Consider the following 12080-nt stretch of genomic DNA (forward strand, 5'->3'; position numbering starts at 1 on the left):
GGAGGGCAGTTAGGGGCAAACAGGCTGGCAGGGGAGTGGTTAGGGGGTGATCAGGCTGGCAGGCAGAAGCGGTTAGGGGCAATCAGGAAGGCAGGCAGGTGAGCAGTTGGGAGCCAGCCGTCCTGGATTGTGAGAGGGATGTCGGACTGACCGTTTAGGCCCGATCCTACCCTACATCCATCGAGGGGTCCCAGATTGAAGAGGGTGCAGGCTGGGCTGAGGGACACCACCCCCCACCCCGTGCATGAATTTCGTGCACCAGGCCTCTAGTGTCTAATAAAAATATGTCTAATCTTTTAGCAAGATTATGGCATGATCATATCAGAATATAGAAAGATAAAGACTTCAAGATAGCAGAGGATAGATTAGTGGGGAAAGAGACTGGAGCATGGACCCTGTTAGAAAAAACTTCCAGTAGAAGGTGGCATGGTGATGATTAATGATGCAATGATGTATGGAGTAATGAGTGGAATAAAGAAGACATAAATGCAGGGAATATTAACTAAGGTTAGGAAAGGAAGAGAAACAGGCTTACAAGTAGGACGGGATTTAAGAGTTGGTGAGGTGGAGAGAGACATGGGTTTGGGTCATGTAAAGTTGAGGTGCTATGAATTTCCAGGTGGAGCTATCTAACCTGTAGATCAATGAATTAGGAGTCATAAAATGAGAACAGCATCCAGCTGCTGAGTCTCGCTGAAGACCAGCATTCCTGGCACAGAGGGAGGACAGGCAGTTGGAGACCACTCAAGTCTGTGTCAGCTATAAACCACAGAAAGTTGCACTTTTTATCATAATTGTCTTCTGGGTGGCTATAAACACATAAGAAAATATTTTTTAGTAGATATAGCTGTCATTGAAGAATGGATGCCCAGAGAAAGCAGGTGACTTGACTCAACCACACAGCTGGTAGGCGGTAGAACCCAGAATAGAATCCAGATGTTTAGGCCAGTGTATTCCACTGGACAAAACCAAAGTAAATGTGATCTAATGCCTGCTATGATTAACACAGCCAATTCTCTGGTCTCAGCTTCATCTGTGAGAAGCTTTCGGATGGCATGATCTCAAAATTACCCTCTGACTCTAAAATTCTATTATTATGTTCCCCAATAATGAGAAAAACCTATCATCTCTAATGCTGGTTTACCTCATCCAATCTGAGTGAATTTAAGTAAATTGCAAATCCACTAAATCCCGGTGTCCTCATCGATATAAATTGTTATGAGGATCTGACAATTGTGGCAGTGCTTTCACATTCATCACAGTGTTCATCAGGAAAATGCAAATTAAAATAATGAGAAGCTACTATATATTCTCTAGAATGGCTAAAATGCAAAGGACAGAAAGGTCCAAGTGCCCACAGCTATGTGGACCAGCTCTCAGTTCAACCAGTGAATGAAGACTGGTCCAGCCACATTGAAAACTGGCATCGTCCAGTAAATCCAAACAAGTGTGCCTTTGAGCCAGCATCTCCTCCTTCAGGAAGGAACTAACAGAAACACGTATGTCTATTAACCAAAAAACATGCACAAGAATGTTCACACAACACTATTATATGAATCCCAAACTAGAAATTTTCTCCAAACAACAGAATGGATACATAAATCAAGGCATATTAAAGACCAAATGAGAATGAAAGAACTACAACTAGCTACAACGTGGCTAAGTCTCACCAACGAAATGGTAAGTGACAAAAAAAATGGTACATACAGAATGTTTCAATTTATGTAAAGTTCCGAAACAGGTAGAGCTACGCCATGCTGTTAGACCATAGAAAGGGGACTTACCCTCAAGGTGGAAGAAGTAGCTTTAGGAGTACTGATAAGATTCTGTTTTCTTGATCTGGTGCTGATTATATAAGTAGAGTTTGAAAAATTCATGGAGTTCTACACCTACAATTTTTGCGTCTATATTATCTATAATAATAAAAGAGTAATATGCTAATTAGACCAGACATCATTCCAGACATCCTTCCTGACAAAGCTGGGGCTGGAGGGAAGTCAGCTGGGGTCCCGGTTGCCTGCGGGCAGCCAGAGGAGGGAAGGAGCCCGGGTCCTGGGTGCTGGAGGGAAGCCGGTGCTAGCAGCCAGGGAAAGGAAAGCCTACTCTTGCATGAATTTTTGTGCATCAGCCTCTAGTCTATATTATAAAAAGCCAGTGGCCGTAATGCTGTAACACCGTAATGACCAAATGACCAGTCACCAGGAGGCATATTGATGGGTTCCGCAGCAGCAGGCGGGATGGATTCTGGATCCCGCGGTGGAGGTGGGAGGGACTCTGGGTCCCGCGGCAGCAGTGAGAGGGACTATGGGTCTTGCGTGATTTCGCGTGCTGAGCCTCTAGTAATTCAATAAAACTTCCCAGTATCTAACAATTACTAGCATTCTCTACATGTAAATATTTGTTTCTAGATAGACCTATGTGTTACCTTCTAATTATCCACCCACCTCTCTATAGGAGTGTATCTTCCTGATTAGATCAGTCCTTTCTGCACAATAACTGGTTGTTACAATGTGGAAAGACATCCAGGCTTTCCCCACGGGCTGTGACTGGCAGTGTTTCCTAGTGGGCATCTGCTGAACTCCATACTCCATTTCCAGTGAACTATTCAAACACACTTGGCTCAGGGTCTTGCATATGGAACTTGCTTAATAAAGACCAGCTAAGAGAATATCATACATTTGTCCCTGAACATAAAAACTATATCAAAAAGATTCTTGAACAAATTGGCAAGTAAATCATTTTTTAAGTGTTGATTTTAAAGCACCATATAAAATCATCCCCTGCTTTGATCTCCTTGTATATATTCTGTTTCATTTTTATCATGATTTATTACATTATAAAAAAATTAATGTTGATTCTACTATAAAAGATGCTTTATAATTATTGTAATCTGGTAGAAGTATGCCCTGTTGATTAGATTACCATGCTAAAAATAACACATCTATAATAATAAAAGTGTAATATGCTAATTAGACCGGATAGCTGAACGACCTTCCAGATATCATTCTGGACATCTTTCCGGATGACCTTCCCGATGAAGCTGAGGTGGCGGAGGCCAAGGCAGAGGTGGTTAGGGGTGATCAGGCAGGCAGGTGAGCAGTTAGGGGTGATCAGGCAGGCAGGCAGAGTGGTTAGGGGCAATCAGGCAGGCAGGCAGGCAAGCGGTTAAGAGCCAGTGGTCCCGGATTGTGAGAGGGTGCAGGCCAGGCTGAGGGCCCCCCCCTCCTGTGTACGAATTTCATGCACCAGGCCTCTAGTAGTTTTATAAATTAAAACATTGAGACAGGGCTCTCTCCTCCCGCTGCCCAAGATGCCAAAGGGAAGACAGGCTCAGGGGAAGAAGGTGGCCCCGGCCACTGCTGTCCTGAAGAAGCAGGCGGCCAAGAAGGTGGTCAACTCCCTGTTTGAGAAAAGGCCCAAGAATTTTGGCATTGGACAGGACTTCCAGCCCAAGAGGGACTGAGCCCATGTTACCAAATGGCCCTGCTACATTCGTCTGCAGCAGCAAAGAGCTGTTCTCTACAAATGTCTGAAAGTGCCTCCAGCATTAACCAGTTTGCCCAGGCCTTGGACCCCCAAACCGCTACACAACTGCTGAAGCAAGAGACAAAGCAAGAGAAGAAGCAGAGATGGTTGGCCTGGGCTGTGAAAGCAGCTGCTGGCAAAGGGGATGTCCCCACCCAGAGGCCCCCTGTCCTTGGAGCAGGGTTCACAGGGTCACCACCCTGGTGGAGAACACACGGCCAGCTGGTGGTAATAGCACACAGCATGGACCCCATCGGGCTGGGGGTCTTCCTGCCCGCCCTGCACCGGAAGATGGGGTCCCCTACTGCACTAGCAGGGGAAGGACAGGCTGGGGCGGCCGGCCCACAGGAAGACCCGCACCACCGTGGCCTTCACACAGGTTAACTCGAAAGAGGGAGCTCTGGCTAAGCTGGTGGAGGCATCGGACCAATTACAAGGACAGATACAATGAGATCCAATGGCACTGGGGAGGCAACGGACTCTAGCTGGGCTAAGTGTGCACTGTTGAGTTTTCTGTACATAAAAGTAATAAAAATTCTCCTTCAGCCAGTGCCTTGGGTATTTGGGGTTGAAGGTGATTTATTGCCAGTAAAAAACAAACGAAAACCAAACCAAACAAACAAACAAGAACATTGAGGCAGGAAAACCAATATTTAGAATGAGATAATTTTTAAACGTTAACATTGTCAGAGGTTTAAAGGCATGGAAACTAGGAGAATAAAGGTTGAAACAATCGTGTTTCAAATACTGGATATCTGCAATAGCATTTAAAAACCCAGGTTTTTAATTGAAAATTTCAGAGATATTTAGCATATTTTCTTTCAACTGTTGTTTGTGTAAAATTAGAGAACTCGGATTGGAACTATAATATGTCAAGCTTGACTGAATGCTTAGAAAGTGTTCAAGGAAACAATATTTGTAGATTGGATATACTAGCACCTGAATCTAACTCTCTAGCCCATTTTCATTGTCCAAATTAAAGTAAATAAGGATTTAGGTTTGAAATTCCACACGATTTATTTCCTTACATTGCTTTATATTTACAAACCACCTCTAGGTGAGGGGAAACTGCCTCAGAAGTATTTTTTAAGGTTCTTGCTAAAGATAAATAGTTTAACTACAATACATAATTTAAAAGTGGACAATTGATGGTGACAAAGCTCCACAGTTAATCTTTCCCTTCTCCAAATGTCTATTGTACATACAGTCTGTAGTATATGTGGTTATATACTATTTTTATCACTTTTAATTATTTCTACTGTTTAGAACTTGTCTTTAATGAGGGACTATGCGCCAAAGGACTTGATCTTATACATCTTTCGGTGGACAATGGTGGCCATTTATTAAGCACTTCGTACAAATACCCGTTGACTTCATTTATGAGTCAGAGTTTTTCATTTGAAAGAAGAACTACATGTGCCGAAACCGGTTTGGCTGGGTGGATAGAGCGTCGGCCTGCGGACTGAAGGGTCCCGGGTTCGATTCCGGTCAAGGGCATGTACCTTGGTTGCGGGCACATCCCCGGTGGGGGGTGTGCAGGAGACAGCTGGTCGGTGTTTCTCTCTCATCGACGTTTCTAGCTCTCTATCCCTCTCCCTTCCTCTCTATGAAAAATCAATAAAAAAATATATTAAAAAAAAAGAACTACATGTGTGTATCTGAATCTCAAATAGTATATACCAGCTCTTCAAAATTCATAATTGGAATGAATTGGCACAATTAGGATCATATTCTTGTTTTTCTTTAAATGTTGGTTGTGAATGACCTAGCTTCATGGGAATCTTGGACCAGAGAATCATCCCTAAATTTAGAGTTCCAACTAAGCACAGTGCTAAGTGTTGATCCAAAACGATGTAGCTGATGAAATGTAAATATAGCCTGTGTCTTCACATCATAAACACTCAAAATATGAAAATATAAAAACAAAGATTTGATTGTTTTTTTAAAGTTTTTATGGAGATGTTGGCAGCAACAAGTTTGGGATTTAATTTTATATTATCTTTGGATATACAAATCAGAGGTAAAACATAAGAGTTTAACTAGTAAGCCTCATCCCAGGCTTTCACCACCCTATTGTCTATGTCCGTAGGTAATGCATATATGCATATAAGTTCTTTGTTTAATCTCTTCCTGCCCTCCTTCTCTCTGAAATTCATCAGTCTGTTCCATGTTTTTATGAATCTGGTTCTATTTTATCTATTAGTTTATTTTGTTTATTAGATTCCTTGTTCATTTATTTTGGTTTTTAGATTTACTTATTGATAGCTATTTATTTCTTGTCATTTTATTGTTCATATTTTTTACCTTTTCTCCTTCTCCTTCTTCCTCTTCTTAAAGAATACACTTCAACATTTCATGCAATACTGGTCTGGTGATGATGAACTCCTTTAGCTTTTTCTTGTCTGTGAAGCTCTTTATCTGACCTTTAATTCTAAATGATAGCTTTGCTGGGTAGAGTAATCTTAGTTGTTGGTCCTTGCTCCTCATCATTTTGAAGATTTCTTGCCACTCCCTTCTGGCCTGCAAAGTTTGTGTTGATAAATCAGCTGACAGTCATATGAGCACTCCCTTATAGGTAACTAACTGCTTTTGTCTTGCTGTTTTTAAGATTCTCTCTTTGTCGTTAGTCCTTGGCATTTTAATCATGATGTGTCTTGGTGTGGGCCTCTTTGGGTTCCTCTTGTTTGGCACCCTTTGTTATTCCTGGACTTATAAATCTATTTCTTTCACCATATAGGGGAAGTTTAATGTCATTATTTCTTCAAATAGGTTTTCAATATCTTGCTCTCTCTCTTCTTCTTTTGGCACCCCCATAATGCGAATGCTGGTACTCTTGAAATTGTCCCAGAACCAAGATGGCAGCATAAGTAAATGCCTGTACTCGCCACCTCCCACAACAACATCAAAATTACAGCTAAAATACAGAACAACCATCATTCAGAACCACCTGAATTATGGCATAGTGGAAGTCCTACAACTAGAGAAGTAAAAAGAAAATACATTGAGGCTGGTTGGAGGGGCGAAGGTATGAAACAGGCTGGTCAGGCACCCAAGTGTGGCATGTTTGTTTGTTTGATTGATTGATTGTTTTTAATCAGGAGGGATATCTTGGCTGCAGAGCCTCCTGTGAGGAGAAGGGTCCCAGCCCCACACAGACCCCCAAGCCCAGTGTCCCTGTAACTTCAGGCTGTAAAAACCAGCAGGGATTGTGGCTGAGTGACATGGAGGCTGCTGGAGGCCCAGGCAATTTCTCTTAAAGGGCCAGCATACAGACTTACTCAGACTTGATCCCTCTGAGCTCCAGTGCTGGGGCAATGGTGAGGGGAGAATCCAGGGACATATGGGGAGGAACTGGATTGTCTGGCATCAGAACAAGAAGTTGGGGACAGCTTTCTCCCAGACAGGGGTGCTCACAGAGGACATTGCTCTTGCGCTGAGACCTCTCCATTGCAGAGCTGACTGGCAGCCATATCTGAGTTTTCATCAACCTGGCTCACACTGTTTGCTCCACTCAGGTTTGTTTAACCCTGAGACCCAGCCCCATCCAATTTGCAGCCCCACCCAATCTGTTTGCAGCTGCTTTTCCATAATGAATGGTCTGTCCTGGCTCAGGCTTTAAACTTTGCTAAAATATCTCAAACAAGCAGCAGCTGGTGTCAGTGTGCCCCATACCTATCAGTAAAAGGCCCAAGACCCAGCACTAGCACCAGCCTGCCTTGCTTCACAGCTGGTCCTTGCCTGGGCACTTCCAAGCCCAATACAAATAACACCTATTGTGTAGCTCCTTCCAGTGGCCCCAGGCAGTGGCTGACTTTGCACCTCCCGGGAGACCCCAGAGCCAATGCACCTGGTAGACAGCTTCAGACCATGCAAGATTACAATTCTACACATCCACAAGGGACAGACACAAGGGCAGACTCAGTGAACACCAAAGACCCACTGAAGCAGTTCTTCCACTATAGTTGCAGCTGGTCCTCACAGCCAATTGGCCTGGAGATAAATTTCTCCCAGTGACGCCAACAGCATTCAAGACTCAACTATAACAAGACTGTGCCCACAGCCCACACAGGGCACACCTAGAGTGTCCAGTTCAGGTAACTGAGGAGGCTGAACCACTGGGCCCTACAGGACACCTACTACACAAGGCCACTCTACCAATTCCAGGAGACATAGCAGCTCTACCTAATACATAGAAACAAACACAGGGAAACAGGCAAAAAACATGTCACAAATGAAAGAACAGAAGAAATCTCCAGAAAAAAAAATAATGGAAGAAAGCAAACTACTTGATACAGAGTTTTAAACAATAGGTTGCTCAAGGATCTTAATAAGAGCTTCAAGGGACTTAGTGAGACTTTCAAGGATCTTAGTGAGAATTTCAAGAACCTCAGTCAGAACATCAAAGACATGAAAAAGGACCAGTCGGAAATTAAGCATACACTAACTGAAATAAAGAATAATTTACAAGGATTCAACAGTCAAGGATTCCAAGAATCAAATCAATGATTTAGAATATGAGGAAGCAAAAAACAACCAATCAGAAGAGCAAATAAATAAATAAATAAATAAATAAATAAATAAATAATAATCTTACATATCCTTTTAATTGTTTTTCTAGCAGTTATAAATGTTTTAATTGCTGGTGGCTTAATAAATTGTAAGTACTATCTCACTGCCTTATTTTTTTTTCTCTTTATTTTTGGTACCACATTCATACACTGTCCTAAGTAGTTTTTAAGAAGCATTTATTAGATCCTCACAATAACCTGGGGAGTAGGTTGCGTTGTTGTCTTTGGATGTTTAGATTTGGGAAACTGGAGCACAGCGAGGGTTAAGCAACTTGCCTAAATTTTCGCGACAATTTTGCTCTTACAAAGAATTCCTTAAAATTGTATCTTACTTATATTCAAGGGTGAAAATAAGTGCAAAATGGATACAGGGAATTGATCTTTATTTTTATATAAGGTAGTGGCCTCAGCTCTTCCATTTTTTTCTTTTTACCACAGGGTGCAGCTGCAGATGTGTGTGTTTTCACTATATTTTGAGAGATAAACTGATATGAAAATATTTTAAATAGCATGCCAAAACTGTCTTCACTGTGCACAAAATGGACAAAGTCCAAATGTTAGTTTAAATTTCACATTATCTACCAATCTTCCCAGAAGAATCCGAAAGATGTTATTGTTTAAGTCACGTAGTTCTTCTGAATCATCTTTTCTTTGTAAACAGTTGGAATTCCAAACTCTAGATTTTTTCCATTTAATGTTCAAAGGAAACTCATTTTTAAGATCGTTTGTAATCAGCAGATCTGTCACCTCTTTTTTTTAACCTTTCCTTGCCATTACTTTCTGGTATTGGTGGGTATTTGACCTGCAACTTTAAACTGCTGTTCATTTTCTTGAATCACTGCAATTTCCTATTCACCAAGATTTGCATTCCTCTCCTCCTCCCCTGCCGTGTTTTTTCTGAAATGAAATATTAGTGCTCGTTTTTCTAAAAGCTGTAATTTTTACATTAACCTTGTTTCTTCTTTTAATTGATTTCTTTCTTGTCAGACAATTGTAGGGGGCTGGTCATGGGCGTTACCTATTTTGAGAACCCTGCTTCAGTGGAGCTGTTGTGAAGTAAAGTCTTGGTATGAACATGCTCCTGAAGGCCTCTGACTGGTGGGAATAAAAGGCTGGAGAAGGGACAGAAGAAGACACGTGGGAGCAGCAGAGATAGCACTGGAATGTCCTCATCGAGTCAGAAATTAGAGGCCACTTAGAAGCAGGCCACTGAAGGTTTTCTTCAAAGTTAAATATAAATCCAGGTCCGGGTCCCCATAAATCCAAGTTGCTAAAAATACACTCCCCCTCCCCCGCCCACTGGCCACTGAACACGAGGACAGCTAAATAACAGAATGTTTCCTTTAAAACATGTTTGATACACATTTAAGGGGAAAATCTACAGCTAAGAGAACGTGACCTAGAAAACCCTTTTTAGGCCAACAAGTAAGTATTCACATCTTTTATCTTTTGTTGGAGAATGAATAGAACGTGAATAGTACAAAGAAGGGGGAAAGATCTCCTACCTTAGGGAGAAGTGTGAAGCGTGTGTGGGCATGTGAGAAGTGGATCATAGAGGCCCTGCACACCACTTCAGGTTGGGACCTAATGCTCCTGTTAGTGATCAATGAAAACATCCCGAAGCCCCGCCCGGAAACGAGTGCTCTGACCCAGGTGTGGGGTAGAGAGGACTCCTCCAGGAGGCAACCGTGGGAAAATGGTTGGTTTCAAAAGATGAATGCATTGCAGTTGGCTGTGGATTGGCATAGCAGAATGGTTTCAAATCAAAGAGAAATGCCATTTAAAATGTGGAGGGCTTCTAGCACACTCGTGGAAATAAGAGAAAGTGTGGGGGTTTGAGTTGTAATGTTCTTTTTATTTTTTTTAATATATTTTATTGATTTTTTACAGAGAGGAAGGGAGAGGGATAGAGAGCCAGAAACATCAATGAGAGAGAAACATCGATCAGCCGCCTCCTGCACACCCCCCACCAGGGATGTGCCCGCAACCAAGGTACATGCCCTTGACCGGGATCGAACCTGAGACCCTTCAGTCCCCAGGCCGACGCTGTATCCACTGAGCCAAACCGGTTAGGGCTGTAATGTTATTTTTAAACATTTTCAGTGAAGTAGGAAGCAAGGACACCTACTGAGAAGTACATAAGGTTAGGAATGGAAGTATGGGTGATATGGAAAAGCCATGTAAGGAATGCACTAGTCTAGGGGTTCAACATCTACACTAATAAAAAAGAAACATGCAAATTGACCATCACTCCACTATGCCCACCAGCCAATCAGGAGGGAATATGCAAATTAGAAGGACAAAGATGGTGGCCACCCAGCTGCTCCAGGCGCCGAGTGGCCGGGCTGGTCAGGGCGTCTGCTATGAGAGGGAGGGAGGGGGGCGAAGGGATCTACAGGAGTGGCACTCTGGCCACAGCAAAGACGAAGACTGCAGACTCTGGAGTCTGCAGCGAAGGCAAAGATGGCAGACTCCAGCCGGAGTCTACAGCAAAGCAGTGAAGACGAAGATGGCAGACTCTGGCCTGAGTCTGCAGCAAAGACGAAGAAGGCAGACTCTGGCCAGTGCGAAGGCCTGGGTCCCGGGTGCCGGAGGAAAACAGGTGCTGGAAGCCAAGGAAAGGAAGGCCTATTGCACGAATCTCTTTGTGCAACGGGCCTCTAGTACATAAATAAAACAAGATTACTATTTAAGCAGAGATGAAATAGTATGGATTTGTACCTGTATTGGTATCATGGCTTTCAGAATTTTCTCCAGTAACCTTTGGTAAGAACGAAGGATATGGATCAATAAAGTAGACAGTAAGCAAAAGGTGGTATCTCACATGTTATTGACATGATTATTCATTTCAAGAAGTCCAGTCTAAGTAAGGAAGCACATACACCAGAATTGCTTGGATATGAGTTGGGAAGCAGGGAAGCCTTAGAAGGCACACAGGGAACAAAGAGGAGAGCAGAAAGGATGAGGAAGCCAATTGGTTATGTATTGGGGGGAAATTCCTGTATTCAGGATGTACGGGTGTGGAAGGCCTGGGTGTCCGTGCAGCCACAGGTGAGGCTGTGCTGGGGTAAGGGAGGCTGAGTGGTACCTGAAGATGAGTTTCGAGGCCAGGGAGTTAAAGCACCATCACCATGTATACTGACACCATGGAAAATGGAGACGGACACAGGCTGTGGAGGAAGATGGAGGTTTCAGGGTTACCATCACTGCGGAGACTGGAAGAGCATCTTCGGGCTGGAAGCTGAGGTGAGGGAGATGCCATGGGTGGCAGAAGCCAGGGTAAAGCCAGGAAACAATGGACTAGATGCAGCAGAGATGAAGGAACTAGCTGCCCCTCGTATGGAACGTGCCATGTACCTCTCATCATTCCCTGGGCCATGGCTTACTTCAGGCATTGCTGCCCCAATCAGCTTCCCACAGTAACCTGACAGCATCTCAGCTCAGCTCTGCCTCTCAGCTCCTGCTTTCTGCCCTGTGGCCTTTCTCACCCTAAAATGTGGTGGGCACTTGTGTGCAATCTGACAATGGAGGGAGTTAGCACTGATTAGGACAAAACTTTACCAACACTTAGCTGGTAGCACATGCTCCCCTCTTCCATCCCCGGGTACTCAGAGTGCCACGGATGGATTGATCTCCCATTGTCACAGGCAGGGGTCAATTTGAAACACATCTTTAAACAGGCTTTTCCTGCTTCCTGGATTTACTCTTCCAGTTTTCCCCGTCCTGTTCCCTGGGATTGCTTTGAAAAATACTAACTGGCCCTGGCTGGTGTGGCTCATTTGGTAGGAGTGTCATCATACATACAAAAGGTGGCCGGATTGATTCCTGGTTAGGTTGCAGGTTTGATCCCCAGTCTGGAGCCAATCAATCAATATTTCTCCCTTCTCTCTCTCTCTCTCTCTCTCTCTCTCTCTCTAAAATCAATTTTTAAAATGTACTAACTGAATGCAAGTCCTTGTTGCACACCTACGTTTTTAGACAAATCTG

General features: G+C 43.3%; 1 pseudogene across 1 annotated transcript; it reads left to right on the top strand.

Annotated features, from left to right (window-relative positions):
• Positions 1 to 3310: 3310 nt before the first annotated feature.
• On the top strand, positions 3311 to 4010 carry LOC307097634 (large ribosomal subunit protein eL8-like; annotated as a pseudogene). Its single transcript has one exon. The product of its transcript is annotated as a large ribosomal subunit protein eL8-like (transcript).
• The last annotated feature ends 8070 nt before the right edge of the window (positions 4011 to 12080 follow it).

Source organism: Cnephaeus nilssonii (genome assembly GCF_951640355.1).
Source record: "Cnephaeus nilssonii genome assembly, chromosome: 4".
Lineage (NCBI taxonomy): Eukaryota > Metazoa > Chordata > Mammalia > Chiroptera > Vespertilionidae > Cnephaeus > Cnephaeus nilssonii.